Below are 20,186 nucleotides of genomic sequence, written 5' to 3' on the forward strand. Positions count from 1 at the left end.
TTGTTCCTACTATGTAAGGTTTTCTAATGTTCTAGAATAAAAAAGCAGTTCATGACTATTTTTAACACAAATCGAGCAATTATTAGAAATTGTAAGCTCCCTGTACAATGTAACGAACAGGGATTGACATGAGATTTAGTGGTTTTTTGTTTGTTTGTTTGTTTTTGTTTTTGTTTTCCATCCATGGTTTGACTTTAATTGTCAGAGCTTGTGTGTTGCGATATCCAGTCAAACAAAACTTTAATTTGCTCTTTTCAAAACTCATATTTGAAATTTGAATTGAAAATATTATCAATAAGCAGCACTATAATACAGAAAAGATTTATTTCCACGAGACTATTCTTTTTGTGGTGTTTTGTCTGTAAAACTTTTAGTTCTAAATATTTTGAATACTCAGTTAATAAAGCACGAAGATTTTTTTTAAAAAAAACGGGTGGTTATATAATACGATATATATTTTTCTTTGATGCTTTTCAACACAACTTTACATAAATTGCTGATTTGTTTAATAATCTGTAAAGGAACTATGCAATCGAACAACAGTAATTTTGAATTCTCTTCTTTTTCAAGAAGGTGCGTTAAGCGGGCAGGGAGGAAAGGCACTTTATAAATTAGGGGGTGCCAATATTATTGTCAAGTGAATATTTTGAACTTCTTATGCAAAAAGTTTTATTTCTCATATGGAAGAGAGGGCAGCCAATGAATTCAACGCTGAGCAGGAGCTGCAAGTTGCAATGTATTGAAGGAAACGAAGAACTATTTTCTTTTGGAAAACAGCAATTGAGCTCAGTATCATATATTAATAATTCCGAGTGTAAATTGCGTTATTTTAGTATGCTTTCTGGTTCTCTAGTAGACACGTTTTCCTTTTTTTTTTTTTTTTTTTTTTTAGTATTTCTTTTGAATGTTTTTGTTATATTTGTGTGCTTATGTGAGTTTACTTCTGTATTAATTTCATTTTTAATTATTTTATTTATTTATTTTTTTAGTATTTTGAATGTTTTTATATATATTTATATGCTTATGTATGTTTTCTTTTGTATTAATAATTGCGTTTTTTTTAGTATTTCTTTTGAACTTTTTTTTTGTGTGCTTATGTATGTTTTCTTTTGTATTAATAATTGCGTTTTGTTTTGTGCTTCTTTTGACAGGGAATAGGTGTTAGAGCAACCATGGGCTAAACCTCACGCACTGCTTTTCCAGTTAAACTTTTTAGTGGCTATCTGCAATAAGTAGCTACCTTGGATCTGACTGACTTGTAATAGTGATAAAATTTTCAACAATTTTAGTTTAGTATTCATACAACAAATAAAGGTTTGTCGTTTTGTTAGGCACCCTGCGATTTTTTCCAATTCTACTTTCTCCTTTATAGAGGGAAGTAAGGTCAGTCTGTGGTGGAATGTAACAAAGGGAAAATATTTAAGTTGACCACTCAGTTTTAACAAAATTCATCATTGTATAGGTTCTTTTTCATAAACCTAGTCAAGTGGTTTACCAAAGATTTTCAAATTGGAATGTGGAATCGAGGTGATCCGTTATGCTTTCCCTTGATTTTTCATTTTTAAAAGCAAATTTAAATAGAAAGGTGTCTGAGAAATCGTTATCACTGAGGTAGTGATAACGGAACGAATCCCAGATATACACTAGGGTTACCAAGTAATTTTTAAAGGTAAGGGAGACTTTGGATCTTACAACTATTATGAATGAATAAACATACAGCTTACATGAATGTTATTTGTTTACATAAAACAGCTACAGAATGACTGCAAAATACAGGAGTCCTTATTTAAAACTAGGAATATTAAAAGGTTGGTTTGTCTCTCTAATTATGCTTTGTGGTCTTCAGTAGCATAATGTTTCATACAATCCGCATTACCATCATACGATGTGCTAAACTCACGCTTACAAAGTAAGTAATATGTTATATACTGGTTATTTGTAACATTTTTCTGCCTTTTTTATTTTTTTGATACGGGAGAGATGAGGTCGTAGTTTAAATGAAATTGGGAGAAAGTTTAAAAATTATGCCAAATACCGGAGATCCCGTACAGTATGGGAATACTTGATATTCTTAATCTAAACTAGCTACTACATATTTACTCAAATCCCATTTGTGTACCGGTACTGTATTATTTTATTTTCACGTCAGGAAAACGGAGGGAAAAACGAACCAAGTGACAGATCCAAATAGCATACATTTAGTATTGGAAGTTCTTGACTTTGAGCGTAATTACATTGTTTATCGAGATACGTATTTATGTTATTATCGTAAACATCAAAACAAGATTTACACGTTAAACAAAAAATACAACACCTAGAAAAGAAATCTAGCCAAATCTGTTATTTTTAGGACTACCAGTAAGTTTCTGTGAGTTTGTAGTACTGTATACGTGTACGCCGACTACGTCAGCAAGGAAGTTGCCAGACGGAAACTGCCGGCTGAATTCTTCCAATCAAGATCAACCACAATAAGAAGTACTCATATAGATGTGTGTCTATTTATTTATTTTTTGCTTAGCAGCATCTAACATTTACGATTTGCTAACCATTACCATACAAATCTAATGTTGCGTTGTAATTAACAGCAGGGTTGGCTGGTTTAAACCAAACAAAAAAAGAACGAAAAATGCTTTAAATCGTGTGAACTTCATGGTGACGTCTCCACATATGAAACCATCTGCATTACGTTTATGTACTTTTCACCTTTTAATCAAGGGGCCCCGTGTTCAATTCTCGATCGAACCATAACCCATGTTTCAAGTGTAAAAAACCAAGTAGCGATTCGAGGTGTCCCTTTAATTGAAAGTCTTCTCCGTGATAACCTTGGTATTTCATAAGGATGTTAAGCCTAAACATACGAAACGAAACCAAATTATGTATTTCTACTTGCCTGAATGCCTGTTGTTTTATAAAGAAGCCAAGGTTGCTTAAATATATTGATAGAAATTGGCAAGATTTATCAATGCCTACGCAGCTTCCAACATCAGCTTAGATTTGACTTTGTTTTAATTTTATTGAATGATATCTACATACCAAATTTGTAATATAACCCTTAACAGGAAACATGTGTCTGTCAGACACGTATGGTTTTTCTTTCTATTACATTGGCAACACTGATTTACTCAATGTATCGGTTTTCTCAGTACCTTCCTATTATTTAGTTGTGCGTGTGTTGCAATAGTTCATTGTTGGCGTTAATGTCTGAGTGAACATTTATAGATGATTTTAGAAAACCTACGGTGTCTGAGAGGCACGCATTTCCGTTATCGTCTATATTTTTGAGTGTCTATTGGACACACATTTCCTGAAGAGATATTTGGTCTAGGAATTAATTCGTGCGGTTTTACAAAAGATGGCGTAACTAGCTTATTGTCCCATAGTTTCGTTGATCCAAACATGCGTTGAAAACTACTGTCATTGAGCATCTTGTTTAGTATATGTCAGTTGCTTGAAGCGGAAACAACAACATTTTTTCTTCAACTGAAAATGGCGCATTTTGTGCCTGATAAAGTGTTTTTGCGGGGAGTTATTCTTCATTGCTTTAACATGAAGAAAAGTGCTACCGCAAGTCATCATATTTTAGTGGAAGTGTTTGGTGACCATGCTCTAGCTGAGCGAACGTGTCAGAAGTGGTTTGCACGGTTTAAAGGTGGTGATTTCAGCTTGGAAGACCAAAAGCAATTTGGACAGCCAAAAGAATTTGAAGATGAAGAATTGAGAGCATTGCTTGATCAGGATTCGTGTCAAACGCAGGACGAACTTGCAGAAGCATTTGGAGTTGAGAAAACAACAGTTTCCAAACGTTTCAAAGCCATAGGAATGATTCAAAAGATGTCTTATTGGGTTTCACATGAATTGAAAAGAAAGACGTTGAAAGAAGAAAAACCGTTTGCGAATTGATGCTTCAAAGACAGAAAAGGAAGGGACTTTTGCATCGAATTGTAACTGGTGATGAGAAGTGGATTCATTACGAGAATCCTAAACGAAAAAAGGCCTGGGTGAAGCAAGGTGAACCAGGTCCTTCACAACCGAAACGAGATATTCATTGTGCAAAGGTTATGCTGTATATATGGTGGGATTTGAAACGTGTGGTGTACTATGAACTTCTGAAATTTGGTGAAACTATTAATGGACACCGCTATCGACAACAATTAATGCGTTTGAAGCAAGCTCTGGCCTGAAAACGACCAGAATGGAATAACAGGCATAATAAACTTATTTATCAAGATGATAACGCTCGACCATATGTCGCAAAACCGGTCAAAACCTATTTGGAAAATGTCGGATGGAAAGTGTTACTCCACCCGCGATATTCACCAGACACTGCTCCGTCTGACTACTACTTGATCGATTGCATGAATAACGATTTGATTGGACAGCGGTTCACTTCTTCAGAAAATATCGAAAAATGGATCTTTGATTAGATTGCGTCAAAAGATGAGGAATTCTTTCGACATGGAATACGTAAATTGCCTGAAAGATGGGAGAAAGTAGTGGCTAGCGATGGACAATATTTTTGTTAACGTATTCATTTACTTTGTTTTTGAAATAAAGCTTCAATTTTTATTAAAAACCGCACGAATTAATTCCTAGACCAAATAGTTTTTCTTTCAAAAGGTTTTGTGGTTGACTTTTATTTACCATGAAAGAGAAGCTATAGAACTCTTTAAACATACTATTTTGTTGGTATGAAATTTTGTGTATTTGCAAAATATAGACCTAGTACTTCGAGAAACAAACGTAAGAAAGAAACTGTAAATACAGCAGATCGTTATTCTACGGCAAAAATTCCAAAAATGCTGAAAGTGGAGGAGGAATTTATGTTACTGTCTTCAGTAGATTCTGATTAAGAACCCTCATTTTTTCCCTGAAAGTCAAGAATTACCTACTGACCGTGAGGCCGATACTAATTCTGGTACAGTGCAAGGTGTGAGGTCAAGTAGTAACAGAAGTGTCAATGTGAGCAGCCCTACTCAAGTTTCATGTGATAATGAAAGCCTTAGATACAGAGATAAAAACAGGTTTGTTTGGAATTCAAATGAACCACTAAGAAACCAAAGGGTTCTTCATCAAAACGTAGTAAGAGGGATGCCTGGTATAACCACCTATGTAAGAAATTTGGAGAAAAAATCCAAGCAAAGTTGATATTTGGTCTACCTTATGTGATGATATAATTAAAAAGATTTCAACATGAAGTTGGAAGAAGGTCGAAACAAATTTGAAGTAGAATAAAGTCAAACTACAGATCTACTGACTTATCTGAAAATAAAGCCCTTATTGCTATTCTAATGTTCTGTTCTATTTGTAAATCAGGATATGAAGACATGTATTCACCATTTTCAAAACACTTTCGGACTACCTCTATTTAGATCTACCATGTCCGTAAAACGTTTCCAAGCTCTTTTGGACAAATAACACATTTGGACAGGGTAGCTACATGTGGACAAATAGCATATTTGCATGGTAGTAATGTGTAGAATTATACTAACTTAAAATTTGTCACTTTTTAAATTTATGTACTATTTTTATTTAGATATTAAAATATTTTCTGAACTTATATGACAATAGAACCGAATTAATGTATGTAATTCTTGTTTATCGTATTTTCCTCGCAGTGCAAAATATAAAGTTTAATTAATCTACATCACACATATGATTTTTTAAAAAAGATATTGCCTTATACATGTCCGTGTCCCACAGACACACATTTCCTGTAAGCGAGAAAAAATTACGTTTCCTGTTAAGGGTTAATACCTCAGTTTTAGCGTAGTGATTATGATACGTTGATCTTAAAATTTTATACACACATACATTTAAAGTAATAACAGCTAAGGCTGAGTTTCCCGATTTATATATAATTGTATAATGTTTTTACTTGTGTAACTGTTTATCTTTTTGTCCTTCTGAAATGACTCTTGACAATTATATTAACAACTAGGCCTATGTAAAGATCAGTACAACGTATTTTTATCAGGAGTCCTTCGTGAGTGAGTCGGCAATCGCATTTGTGACCAATTAGTCCCGATTTCGTGTCGAAATGGACAATTTTTCTTGGATGAAGCCGAGAAGCGGTTTGGATTCCGCTTTAAGGTTATATGACCCCTTCCAGGATAACCTTGTTGTTGCATAATAACACCAAGGCGAAACAACTAATTTCTGTCCATATCTAATATAAATACACAGAGTAAATTATTTAAACAAAAAAAAAACTGTTTTCTTTTTGTTTTTTTTCAATAAAAAACATGGTTTTTGCCAACCCTGATTAACAGTCAGGCCGAATTTTCAGTTCATTTTGAACTTGCATACATAAGGAATTAAGTTATATGTGGATATGATGAAATTTCTATTTTTTTAAATTGTACTATGTTATGCAAAAATGAACTAAGTACACAGATTAGAAAGTGGGACGGCTAGTTCCTAATATGCATTAGGACTTTATGCAAAAACGAAATGAGTGAAAAACATTAGCATCTCTTCGTGAAATAGAACATTTCACTTTCCTGATGACTGCATTACTGTTGGACATCAAGCTGTATACTCAGTTGGTGCGTAGTTCGCACAGTACAATTGGAGTACAAATTTCATAGATTTAGAGTAAATGGATCATCTTTATTTTATCGAAATCTCCTTAAAGTGACCCAGTTATTTGGGAGTTATTACGAAAAGAAATATTTTGTAAGGGACACTACTTTGAGAATGATCGCACAGAGAAATTTTGATAACCATCTTTAAACGTAAGAGAAGTTGAACGTGAGGTGTGGGATGGAAATTATATAAAGACGACTGTATTCTTAGTATAATTATAATGTGATTTCGATGAAAGATTGTTTTTTAAAGTAATAAAATATATTTATATAATATTCTCTATATTTAAAAGATAATTGAGAACATATTGTAAACAAAAGTGAAATAATATTACTTCATACTATTTATGCAACATGCTCGACATTATTTATTTCGTTTCCCAAACGCTGCTAGCATAATAACGTAATAAATAACAATAGGATTAAAAACATACGTTTTTTAATGGTCAGTGATTAATAAATTATTGTTTTTATAACTCAGAAGAAGTTAAGAGTCTAGTAGATTGCTTTTGGTTGAAGTGATGTGTTATCAGCTGATCGGTTCCCATTTCCGTTCTGTCTGGATTTCTGCAAGATTTCGTGCTTCTTAGGTTAGACAGCTTTCGTAACTTCTCACAATGATAGGTTAACACTGGAAATTGTGTAATCCCCTTAGGAATCCATCCCGCGACTGTGTGCGTTAAGCCGCAATAAGCCATTAATGTCATAGAATGCCACCTTGGATGAAATAATGTATTAGTTTCAACCTATCTAGCTACGTCAGTTCGTTGCAGGCAGCCATTTGAATCAGATGCCGTGTGTTGAGCTCGCATATTTCATGATAATGATCCAATTCACACAGCTGTTGTTACGAAGGCTACAGTGAAAGACTGACATCGAGGAGATTTAGTATCCACCGTACAGCTCAAATTTAGCAACAGGCGATCTCGAAACTAAACAAAGACTTTCGAGGAAGAAAATTTTCGGATGAATTCAAAGGCGCTGTTATAAGCCATTTTGCAGACAAACAGTTCTGACTAATTTTTCGCTTAATCAGAAGACATGAAAAGTGTATTGAAGTCAGGGGAGATTATATTGAAAAATATCACCGTTGTTTTCTTGTTATACTATCACAAATTTGGTCAGGTCGGAAACTTTTGGAAGCATCTTCGTACATTGTATTAGAAAACAAGAAGAATCAAATCGTAAAAGTCACACAGTACGTCTTAATTTGAAAAGTTTCACTGTACGTTTTTTTCTTGTTCGTATTTTTTACGTTATTCATTTGTTTTTGATTCAGCGTGTAGTATCAAGTAAATATATTTTTACTTCATTCTAATGACTCATTCATGAATTCTAATAATCATTGTACTTACAGGTTTGTGCAATTCGTTAGTACCACTTGCAACTCCTGAAAGCTCGGAAGTGCTGGTGGTATTTAGAAATTGCATAAACCTGTAAGTAGAATGATTAATATATTTTTAGTTATTCAAAATATTATACTTATCCCTAGGTTTTTATGGACCTTAATTTCACAGACATCGGAAGGAAGCATCGGACAAAATCTGGAGCAGCCGATGTAGTCCATGATAGTCCTGCTCTTTGCGGGCAAAGTTATATCAGCATTGGACACAAGCAGTGTTTCAAGTCTGGACCTAATTAGCAGACCGTCACTTTGTTTACATGGTCAGAACCATGCATGCTTCTTACTGCGTTGTGCTTTTATCCTTTTCCTCCCTTATTTCTTTCTTATTCGCCAATGTGTTTATTTCTTATCTTATACTGTCAAATTGGGTAGTTTGATTGATAAAAAATACTTTACTCTATTATTGTTCTTTCTTTTGTAATGCAACTGTGAATACCAGACCTTAAGGATTTAGTGTCGTAATTTACGGACAACATGCAACATCAGACAGCTCTTGCCCCCTTTTCATCCTTTAAAACGAGGGTGAGTGTATTTATTTAGGATTAGATATTGTGTATTATATTATAATATCGCAACAGCGTAGTCATCAGTCCAACAAGTTTTACAGATAGTAACAGTTTGATGTTGAGCATTTAATTTTCAATTGGTAACTTGGCTATGGACACCTAGATTGATAAAACAATAAAACAATCTTAGGGTCGTATGTGAATGAATATAACTTCTTCAATATTTCGACTGAAAATCAGAATCAATAACATCAGAATTAATAACATACAAATACAAGCTACCTAGAATAAATATATAACTAAATAAATAGTTTCATTTTACCCAAAAATAATTTCATATACAACATTAAATTGGCATTCCCATTCCTCAAAGAATGTAGAGAACACATAATTAACTGGCTTAAGTTATAATACTGATGTTTCCTGTCATCGGGTGGGATACGAAGCAGTCTGCCAATGTAGTGAGTCGTATACTGGCGTAACAAAACATATCATTAAGAGCAGCATCAATAAATACAGAATATATATATATATATATATACTGATTCAATATATATATCAAACCTTTCGAAATATTTGAGAATAATCCTTGAATGAGAATTCTGCAACAAGAAAATACTAACAGGAAAATTTTCAAATCAATTTTCATTAATACAATACATCCAAAATTAAACTCCTGTCAAAGTTGTTGTTGGGGTAACTGCAAGTTACAGAATAAAAATAAGCACAGTAGTTGGAAACAATGAATATCTAACTTCTAACTTTGTCGAATATTCCCCATCTAAATTGCAACAATTTGTGCAGAAGTAGATAAAAAAAATTCAGTGTCTGCTTCCCTTCCCTTCCCCGTATAATAATAATAATAATAATAATAATAATAATAATAATAATAAACCTCTGTTATTTCTTTCTGATAAGGACAGATGACTTTGAACCAAAATATTGTAGAAATTGCTTTTACTTTACATTGCATATATATAAAATGATTAAAACAAAACGGAAATTAAGATTTTGAGAGCATAACATCCCAGAACTAGAAAAACACTATGAAGAGAATGTTTGAATTGGTAAACGTATTACTGATTTCATCTCACTCAACTATGTATAAATGATTATGTTAAATAACTTATACATTTCCCAGCTGTAGACATGTCAGAAACCAGGGTTGGCAAAAACCATGGTTTTTATTGAAAGAAACAGAAAAACAGTTTTTTTTTGTTTAAACCCCTTTTTTTTTTTGGTTTAAACCAGGTTTTTTTGGTTTAAATAATGTACTCTATGTATTTATATTAGATATGGACAGAAATTAGTTTGTTTTGCATTGGTCTTATTATACAACAACAAGATTATGCTGGAAGGGGTCACATAAGCTTAAGGCGGAATCCAAACCGCTTCTCGGCTTCATCCAGAAGAGTCCTTTTCGACACGAAACCGAGACTAAGTGGTGACAAATGCGATTGCCGACTCACTCACGAAGGACTCCTGATAAAAATACGTTGTACTGATCTTTACATAGGCCTAGTTGTTAATATAATTGTCAAGAGTCATTTCAGAAGGACAAAAAGATAAACAGTTACACAAGTAAAAACATTATACAATTATATATAAATCGGGAAACTCAGCCTTAGCTGTTATTACTTTAGATGTATTTGTGTATAAAATTTTAAGATCAACGTATCATAATCACTACGCTAAAACTGAGGTATTAAATTACAAATTTGGTATGTAGATATCATTCAATAAAATTAAAACAAAGTCAAATCTAAGCTGATGTTGGAAGCTGCGTAGGGAGTTGATAAATCTTGCCAATTTCTATCAATATATTTAAGCAACCTTGGTTTCTTTATAAAACAACAGGCATTCAGGCAAGTAGAATTATATAATTTGGTTTCGTTTCGTATGTTTAGGCTTAATATACTTATGAAATACTAAGGTTATCACGGAGAAGACTTTCGCTTAAAGGGACACCTCGAATCGCTACTTGGTTTACACTTGATTAAAAGGTGAAAAGTACATAAACGTAATGCAGATGGTTTCATGTGTGGAGATGTCACCATGAGGTTCACAGGATTTAAAGCATTTTTCGTTTTTTTTTCTTTCTTTTGTTTGGCTTAAACCAGTTGGTTTTTTTGAAAAAAAAAAAACAGCTGGTTTAAACCACCTTGGTTTAAACCAGATAACCCTGTGAGAAACATTTTTCTATATTTTATTATATATATTTTATTACACTTTTATTAGTCCGGTATTTCTGGGAGGATCCCATCAAATTTTACGGTTTCCACTATTGATTTGGAACTTGGTACACGTACAGTCATGTCCAAAATGATTATCGCATATCTTTAACTGTCTTCTTGTAAGAATATAATTTGATAATGATTTTGCAGGGTACTTTTAATACTGATACTATGTGTATAATCGGGAAATGTATATTCGTGACAAATTTCATACGGAAAGAATTATAAATACGAAAATTAGAGTGAGTAAAACAAAATGTTGGTAAATGGACAAGAAAGTTTTATTTTCGTTTTATTGTTCTTATTTATTGCTCTTTTGACATGACATTTGCTACATACATGTTTTTGCCGGTTATACACATACTAATATTATAAGAAATACCGGGCGAATTCGTTATCAAATTATATTCCTACAACAACATATTTATAGACATGCGACAATAATTTTGGACATGAGTGTACCTGTTGAGACTATAATTAATAGGAAATCGATGGTTTCCTGTAAATAGGAAATATATATATATATATATATATATATATATATATATGCTCATTACAAAATTATTAACGTAATGATTTGTTATACTGTTGCACGGGCCAGCATCAGTTGTCCTATTTGTGAGGTGCAGACGCGCGTAACTTCGTGTTGTGTTTTCAGGATCCATCTTCTTTGCAAACTACTCACAACTTAACACAACTTCAGCTGTCGATGTTGCAGGTTTCGCGCAACGATGTCTAAAGTGAAGATACCCTGTAGTCCTTCGATCTTCATCCACGAAGAACTGTGTATCTGTGGCCCAGTGGGTACGCCACCCCATTTTCCTAAAATGGGGAAAATTCTCGGTTCGCGGTAATGACGTGAGTACATGAAAAGAAAGGAAACAGATCACAACACGAGGTATTTCTGGGAGGATCCCATCAAATTTTACACACTTTCTACTATTGATTTGCAACTAGGTACGTGTACCTGTTGAGACTATAATTAATAGGAAATTGATTGTTTTCTGTAAATAGGAAAAATGTATATACGTGTATTACAAAATTATTAACGTAATGATTTACATAAGGGGATATCTTCTCTTGTACTTGCAATAGGATAGAACAAGTACAGATTTTCCTTCGCCTTTCTTTCCTTCAGTTTCACTACTGGATACTTTAGTTTTACAGTAATTGGTATCCCACTAAGCAGATACCTGCATAGAAATTTATTTTGGGAGAGGTCGAAAGCTTTTTCTTTGGGTAGGGTCCAAATTCAATATGAGAAATAATTATATTAAAATTTAAAAATCAGGACTAAACTTACTTTAACTTTGAAGAAAAGTTGGAATTTCGGGGGTTAAATCTTATGCGTAGTTTTCGAGAAATTGAAGATAAAAAAAAAAAACTAAGTTATTTTGTAAATCTAAACATTTATGCTGAACGAAATCATTCCATTTACTAAGGTGAAACTGATACTGAAGTATACTGTCGTAAAGATTTTCATTACTCCACTAGCAAGAAGACAACACATAGTATGTTTAATGAGATATAGCCCAGAATTATGAATAGTTTTGAAATTTTAATTTCTGTTTAATTAAAGCATATTCCAGAGATAAGACACATATCAGTTGATAGGTGACACCGAGGTAACAAAATTTCATTCATAAGGGTAAGTTCTGACGTGTATGTTTTGAGGAAAGACGACCTTTTATTTGTGTAAAAATATATCGTTTGTTGCGGTTTCGCTGGAACAAAATGCTTACATATTTATGTACTGGATATGTAAAACAGTAAGTTGTTAACTATAAGACCGTGTCACTTCTGACAGTGACAAATACACACTCCTATCATTGACATTGAGTAATGTGTTGCGGACACTTAACAGTTACGAATATAACACCTGCAAGAATTTAAATAAATAAATAAAATAAAATAAAATCCGTAACTCATGTATATATATACGTATATCACAATTCTGCATTCCAACATTGCGTCCGCCTTTTCTATTTGTTTGTTTGTTCTATAAGTTATCTTTTCTCAGTACTTCTTCGTCTCCTTTTATCTGATGAAGCGTCCTAACGAAAGGATTTATGTGTGCAATGATGCTTTCACTAGGTTCGTTCGTAGGAAGCTTATTTTAATACAAAAGCTGATAAGGGGGGTGTAAAGGAGCGATGAATAAAAAATTCTAACCTGAAAAGCTTTTAAAACTAAATTCAACGTATCTAAAAGTACATTTCGTTCTGTGATCAAGTTATTGTTAAAAAGTCGAAAGACAAATGAAGACTAAGTTAAATCAAAAGATGAACCTGTTACTCTGTTACAGTCAACTCAATCGTCATAGAACAAAATCTTGGATTTTACTTACGTTTGTTTTAATTTGGGAACTTTTCAAGTAAGATTTGCTAGAATAAAGGATAAGAAGGGAAAAGCAGTCTAGGAAGATAGTACCCTAGAAAATGGTTCCGAAACGTTAGGCTAAAATTAGTGTGATTAAGAAAACGAAAGTGTAACACTTTTGGGTACTTAAATGGATGGAACATAGCAAATATTGGGAGAACTTCGAAATTTTAAGGGAACCGTACCGTACTTACTATTTATCATCAATCAGTTAAGTGGCGTAGACCTGTAATCCAGCTCTGTTGGAATCTATATAGTATGGTAAGGAATAGTGTATACTGTAAAAGTTGATCTCACATGATAGTCTGAGCACTCTCCCATTGTATCTGCTTCAAGCCCCAGTCATGGTTCAGAGCCCATGTCAATAGGTTCTGTTTTTCATAACCGATGCTGCATGAGGATACAAAACAGACACTTGAACTCAAAACACAATTGTAGCTGTCTCCACTAAGCTTATTGTTTGACGTGCGATGCCTAATGCAATTCTGAATAATTTATTTGTTGTTTACAGTACTCACTCATATAATTTGTATGTATTATGGTAATTATGGAAATAAAAATTGCAAATTTTATTAACGAATTACGAACATGCTAGAGTGTGAATATAATGAAGTGCAAAAGTAATGTGCTTTTTACGAACTTAAAGCTAATACTAAAAGTGTAAAAATACTGGATGTAAGTGTTGCTACTTTACAAGTCTTTCATAATTTGTTTGGTAATTTTCACATATTGGAAAAATTACATTTTAGAAAAAGTTCATAAATATTCACCCTTTAGTGGGCAGTGTTGCTCTCAAGCAACATCGCATTCTATTGCGTTATCCGCACGAATTATAACTCCAGTGATCATTTAATTGGCATTATTACTTTCATACAATATTCATATACATGATTTGCGGGTCGCTTCTTTAGATACTTCTAATCTTCGTCAGCAGGGGACTGTCAAATTTGGTATTGTAGAAGCTTTATCTCCTACGTTCCGCGAAAGTTCTTTTTTTCATTTTTTTATTTGTGGTGTCTTTCTCTGTAGGAAAATATTTCAACAAAACTATTGGTAATTACTGAGAGCATTCGTATATTTTACCATAATAGGGCAATGCTGTTCAGTAGCTACACATAAGACCTATTTTATAGTAATGTTGCTTTGAAATAAACACCCTGTATTTGATAACCAAAGTGCAAAAATACTTTAAAAATTACAAAATTATGATCAGGGTTCAGTCATAAAAGCAAATTAAATATTTTAATAGTAATGTTATCAATGCTTGCCCATTAAAAGGTTAAAGAATTATTCATAAAATTGCGATTTATTTTGATGATGCACAGAGCGTATAATGAGCAATGTGCTTCTCATAATTACCAAAAAATTGCCCTTTTATTAGTCTTTAACTCTGAAGGTGTTTCCAGTGAGATAAACAAAGATGGGAATATTTTTATGAATTCTCACGCGTTAGGGTTCTATATGAGAAAATAGGTGTATTTGTTTAAGTTTGGCATTCTTTTTCACCAGGAAGGCTAAATAGTGTAAAACTACAGTTTAAGGTAAAATCTGAACCACAGTAGGACGTTCAGTTTCCATTGCTCTTCCACTGAGTGCACCAAAGGCGTGCGGGCCAGCCACAAGACCAGTTAAGAAAATAGGATATAAAGGTGATTGAAATGAGCGGAAAACAAAGTACAGTTTGTTTAAAAGTATCATGGCTATATTTCTTAGAATTTCAGAAGTAAACAAACCACTGCTGGCCCTATATTTCCGCTTGGTGAGTGGTCTTATAACCTGAAGAAAGGAAAGCACAGCTGTCATGTTACTTCGTTGGAAGTGGGGTTTTTGTCCATCGATTTTAGACTAGTTCAGTAGACCAGGGTCTTGAAACTTACTATAGCTTGTACAGTTGCTTTTAGTGCCCCCGCTCAGAAGTCACTAAATTCAATGAAAGACTTATTTAATATATCGGTTGCAAATCAGTCAATAAGGTTGACAGGTTTTGTGTTGTCATGTTTCGGAGAGATTTCTGCCGCTTTTTAATATATGTATGCACGAAGCGCTTTCATTCAGTTTTTTTTTTTTTTTTTTTTCTTTCGTCGAAAATTATACCCTGGCCGGCGAACGATAATTTCTGACAGCTCAGCTCGCGAGGACGACTGACGAGTGCGGTGTTGCTATGTGGTTCTGGCGCAAGGAGAGAATCGTCTGTTTTCTTGTTGAGGGTGAGAGGGGATGAGTGAAAGTTTGGCAATGCGCGGTGGTTACCATGGAGACGCGACAGGTTCTGAGCCTAAGGTTAGTTGACCTGCTATCTTCTGCTCGCTCGCCGTGGCCTTGTGTAAAGCTGTCAGAAGTCATCGTTCACCGGCCAGGGTATAAGCAATAGATTCTAACATTAAACAGAAGGAAAGGATGATATTAATTTTACAACCTTGAAAATTTAACAAGATAAAATAGGACTATATTCCTATCCGTGTGAACACTGATTATGCTGTGCAGGGTAAAGGAGACGATGATGATGGGAAAGGGTGCAATGAAGAAAGTGGTAGGAAATGGAAATACCCTGGTAAAATCCATGCTCACGATGTTTTCTCACCACAAAACCTATTTAGCGCGAACTGGGATCGAACCAGGAATTCCACACACCATAGGTGAACACTTTACCACTGAACTCCGATGGTCCTCCGGATCGAAATAAACTGGGAAGTTTCGGACATATGGCTATGTCGAAGGATAGTTTGACGGACAGACTGTGTCAGTGGGAGGATTGGTAGTTGGCATCACTTGAGTATTGTTTTGTAGTTACGAGGGCAGGGTACTAAGTATGAGGTTCTGAAACTGTACATGTATAACAGTATTGTGACTGAATATTGTATAATGTTATTGTACATGTCCATGTATATACATGTCATGGATGATTGATAAGTTATAGCTTCGATACTTGTAAGTAGAGAATAGAACAATGTGTATGACCTAATTGTGTTTACAAATTCAACATTTTACTTGCACGTATTGTACCAAATAATTCAATAATTTATTTTAAAGCTTTTAGAAATCAAACTTATTTTTTGCCCCTTTTGTAATATTTTTAAAGAAATGGAAATAAATACTTCTCGAAACCTTTTCTTCTCAAGCAGTCTTTTCCCATGAACACCAAGAAAAATCCATATTACAATTTTATAGGTTAAAAAAAATGTTAAATAACCCTGATTTTACGTTTCCGCATTTAGCGAAAGACTAGTCTGGATTCGAAAAATAACGCTATATACATAATGCATTTAAAACTGTATTAGGTAATTTCCCAGACTTAATGAGAAATAATGCGGAGGAAACTTAATTAGCAAGCAGAATATATTGAATACGAGGCGCATATTTTTTTCATTAAAGGGTTGATACTAGTTTACGCGGGATTGGCAACACTTATGAAATTGAGCATGCTCTGTTATTCTGTGCTTGCAACAGAATAGATTTGTCCAAGTGGAGTTGCGTATGTACGAGTAACAGTAAGGTGAAGTTGCTACCATAATACAAAATCCCGCCTAATATAAAGTGAGATCTGTTATACGATTTCTGAACACCAAAGGACAGAATGCAGTTGAGATCCATCGGGAATTGTGTACCATTTACGAACCGACAGTAATGAAAGAAGGAAAGGTCAGGCAGTGGTGCAGAGAGTTTCGGCATGAATGTTCAAATGTTCATAACGATGAGCGAACGTAAGGCCTAATATTTAGACGGGCAATCTGGTGGAACGCGTTAGTGAGAAAGTGCGATCCAATCGCAGGTTCACAGTAACTGTACTCGCCAGTTTCCAGAAGTGTCTGCAAAAACAGTGCATCGAATTGTGACTGAAAAGGTGGATTATCACACAAACTGTGTGCGAGGTGGATGCCAAAAATGCTGACACGCCCGCAAAGAGCAAAAAATAACAGCTACATGTAATTTTTGGCCCGCTGGGGGAGAATAGAGATGACCTTTTTTCTCACATAGTAATGGAGGATGAAACTTAAGCATCCAGCGTCACTAAGAGTCGAAGGAATAGTCAATGCAATGGCAGATTCTGTTTCTTCTAGAGCGAGGAAATTCAAACAAACACAATCAATTCACAAAATCATGACAGCCGTGTTTAGGGACCAAAATAGTGTGATTCTTGTGGAATTCTTGGAATCAGGGCGAATAATTGCAGCAGATGTGTACTGACAAACACTGAATAATGTGCGACGTGTCATCCAAAATCGGAAACAGTAATGCTACGCTCTGGAATTCTTCTGATCCATAACAACACCCGGCCACATTCAGTTGCTCATACCGTTGAGACAATTCAAAGACTATTCAGTGGAAACTATTCAATTGACCCCTTCCAACCTCGACCTTTTCCTCAGTGATTTCTTTCTTTTCATTTATCTGAAAAAGTGACTTGCATCGAAGCGTTTCGTCGATAGTGAAGTGTTCAAGACATCAAGTGTTCTGGACTAGCTGCACTCTCAGGCGGTAGGTTTTTACACAGAGGGTATAAGAAAGCTTGTGCTACGCTATCAGAAATGTCTGGAGGTTCATGGTAACTACATCGAAAAATAGCCAAGGTGTTTACTTGAATATCAATCACAATAAATTTCTTCTATCATTTTGTTGTTTTTAATGAATATTGGCCCTTTTTCCGGCGTGCGCCTCGTACATAGCTCTTAGAACGCCATATATTTACTAGCATCGATAAGTTTACATGTACAATCCGCGGCTAAAAACCTGCAACATGAGGATCTAAGTTTATTGTGAAACTACGCCTAACAGCACAGGGAATGAACATAACGTCTAAGTGGAACGAATCATGCCAGAATAAACCTCGGCCTCCTCCCGTGCACACTTATTTTGGAGCAAAAGACTTCGTCATTTCACAATAAACTTATATGCTCATGTTGCAGGTTTTTTGCCGCGGATTGTACCATGGATATTTCGATAAATATCGACAAAAACTTATGTTAATATCTCCATAACTATCGACTGACGCTAGGATCAATATTATTATTCTGAACTCAAAGATGTTAATATTAACAATTGCTTTATTCAAGGTTTGTTTTTATTTTGACCCTGTGTTTGATCATTTCCACTCTGGATTTCAGTACGGCATTTTTCAGTCTTAGGAAGGTAAAAATACTGGTAGTGTACATATTTTTTGAAGACAAGAGGCTAGATTCAGTAGTTCGTCATTAAACGACCTTCTTTCAGGTATCCTTGGGTTTCAGATTTTAATGTGTTAAACAATTCCCATTAAATAATCGCACGCAAAAATAAATAAATTGAATGATTATCTGGTATTTTGTCCAATTCTAAAATACGGAAACTGGCTATCGCGCCCCTCATGCATAGTAATGAAACATATGCCGATCGTACTGAAATTATGGGGGGAAGTCTTCATTTTTATTCAGCTCATGAAGATAATAGTTTCGTCCAACATATGTGGCATTATATTCCTTTTCAAGTCACATTTAGCAAATGTAGCGCCAGTCACTCACTCACTCACCACATCTCTCGTCTATTGACAATTAGTACAGCTTAATTGGATAACAAACCATTCTTTAAAAAGTCAGTAACGGTAGCAATACTTCCGTGCACTTATTCACGAAATTCAATTTGTTTGTTGTAACCATCTTCACAGTTCAATTTAATCCTGCTTTGCTTTACAATACAGTGTAGGCTAGTTGGTTCATATGGATTTTAGCGTTTTTTTTTTAGTCCCGAGGCTATGTGAAACATGGACCTACTGAATCGGATGAGATTTCACCGGGAATCGAACCCGGGTCTTCCGCGTCGAAGGCGCGTACCGTAATCACATAGTTATGAGGGAGCTCAATATAGTCCAGGTACAGACATATAATTTTTTTCGGTAATATTGCATTTGTTGCTATGGATATTCTGTCATCTATAGTTGATTTCGGCCTCGCGTTTCTCGGTTGACCAACACATTTCTTTTCCCCAAAGTTTTAAATCAGCTTTGCTACTGCCATGGGGTGTAGGAATTCGGTACCGTGTTTAACATTGCATATCTGCAACATGAGTATAATTCCCAAATCTGCTAGCCGAATGATCTCAACCTGATGTTCTTTGCTTAACATATTTTTGAAGAGAGAGAGAGAAATAACCGCATCATCTCTTTGACAACTATTTACACTTTTGAGGATGTAGATAAGGTGCATATTACCCAAAATGAGTTCTTAGCGAAACATTACAATTTAATACTTCGGCTTATGAAGAATTCTTTCTTTATGACTACAGAGAGTAAGTAGAAGCTTCCTATTGAGAATAGGTACATAAAAAGCAATAATGCAACTGTGTACTTCTGTAAAAGTCTCATCTTCTATGTACATTGTTCTTCGTGTGTTTTCTTAAATAGATGTCCTTGAGCACACTATTAACATTCTTGAACCATCGCTATACTAAGCAATCACTAACGCAGAGATACGAGGTGTTTAGTGCACAAGGGAATCGAGTCCACTTTTGAACATTTTGAACATATTTCATCTTAGGGATATCTCTCTGAAGCAGCTTTCAGAGTTTAAAAAAAAAAAAAAAAAAAAAAAAAAAAATCATGTTCGGATACTGTAAATAACTATTATACTGTAACAACAGTGCTAAGGTTTCCATGCACTTAAGTGTACCATACAAACTTTGTCTATTTTTCTCACAACTTTGGCAATGTGACATGATTCCCTTGTACTCTGAATGCCCCATATACGTAAATAAACTATTTTATGAATTTGTTTAGTTCACGTATATGTTAGTACTGCCAGTTACTTAGCATATGACAGGTTAAGAATGTTAATAGATATTTGTGATCCTACCGATAAAGTATATATCAAGATGTTCTTGGTCACACAAATATTCCGAAGGGTATACTTTATAAGTCTATTTTATCTCAGTCGGTCTACAGGATGGGTAAGGAGTGACATTCATACAGTACGTCAAGTCATCTATGTAGCAGCAAGTTTTCTTCTAGTGCGCCGAAGATGAAGCGAGCAGTGCACTGTAATTTTACGCAGAAGTTTGCTTTTACCGAATGCTTCAGAAGGACAATTCTGTGTATAATATAAGAGATATG

Source organism: Thermobia domestica, chromosome 16 (assembly GCF_964235325.1).
Source record: "Thermobia domestica chromosome 16, izTheDome1.hap1.1, whole genome shotgun sequence".
In the NCBI taxonomy this organism is placed as follows: Eukaryota; Metazoa; Arthropoda; class Insecta; order Zygentoma; family Lepismatidae; genus Thermobia; species Thermobia domestica.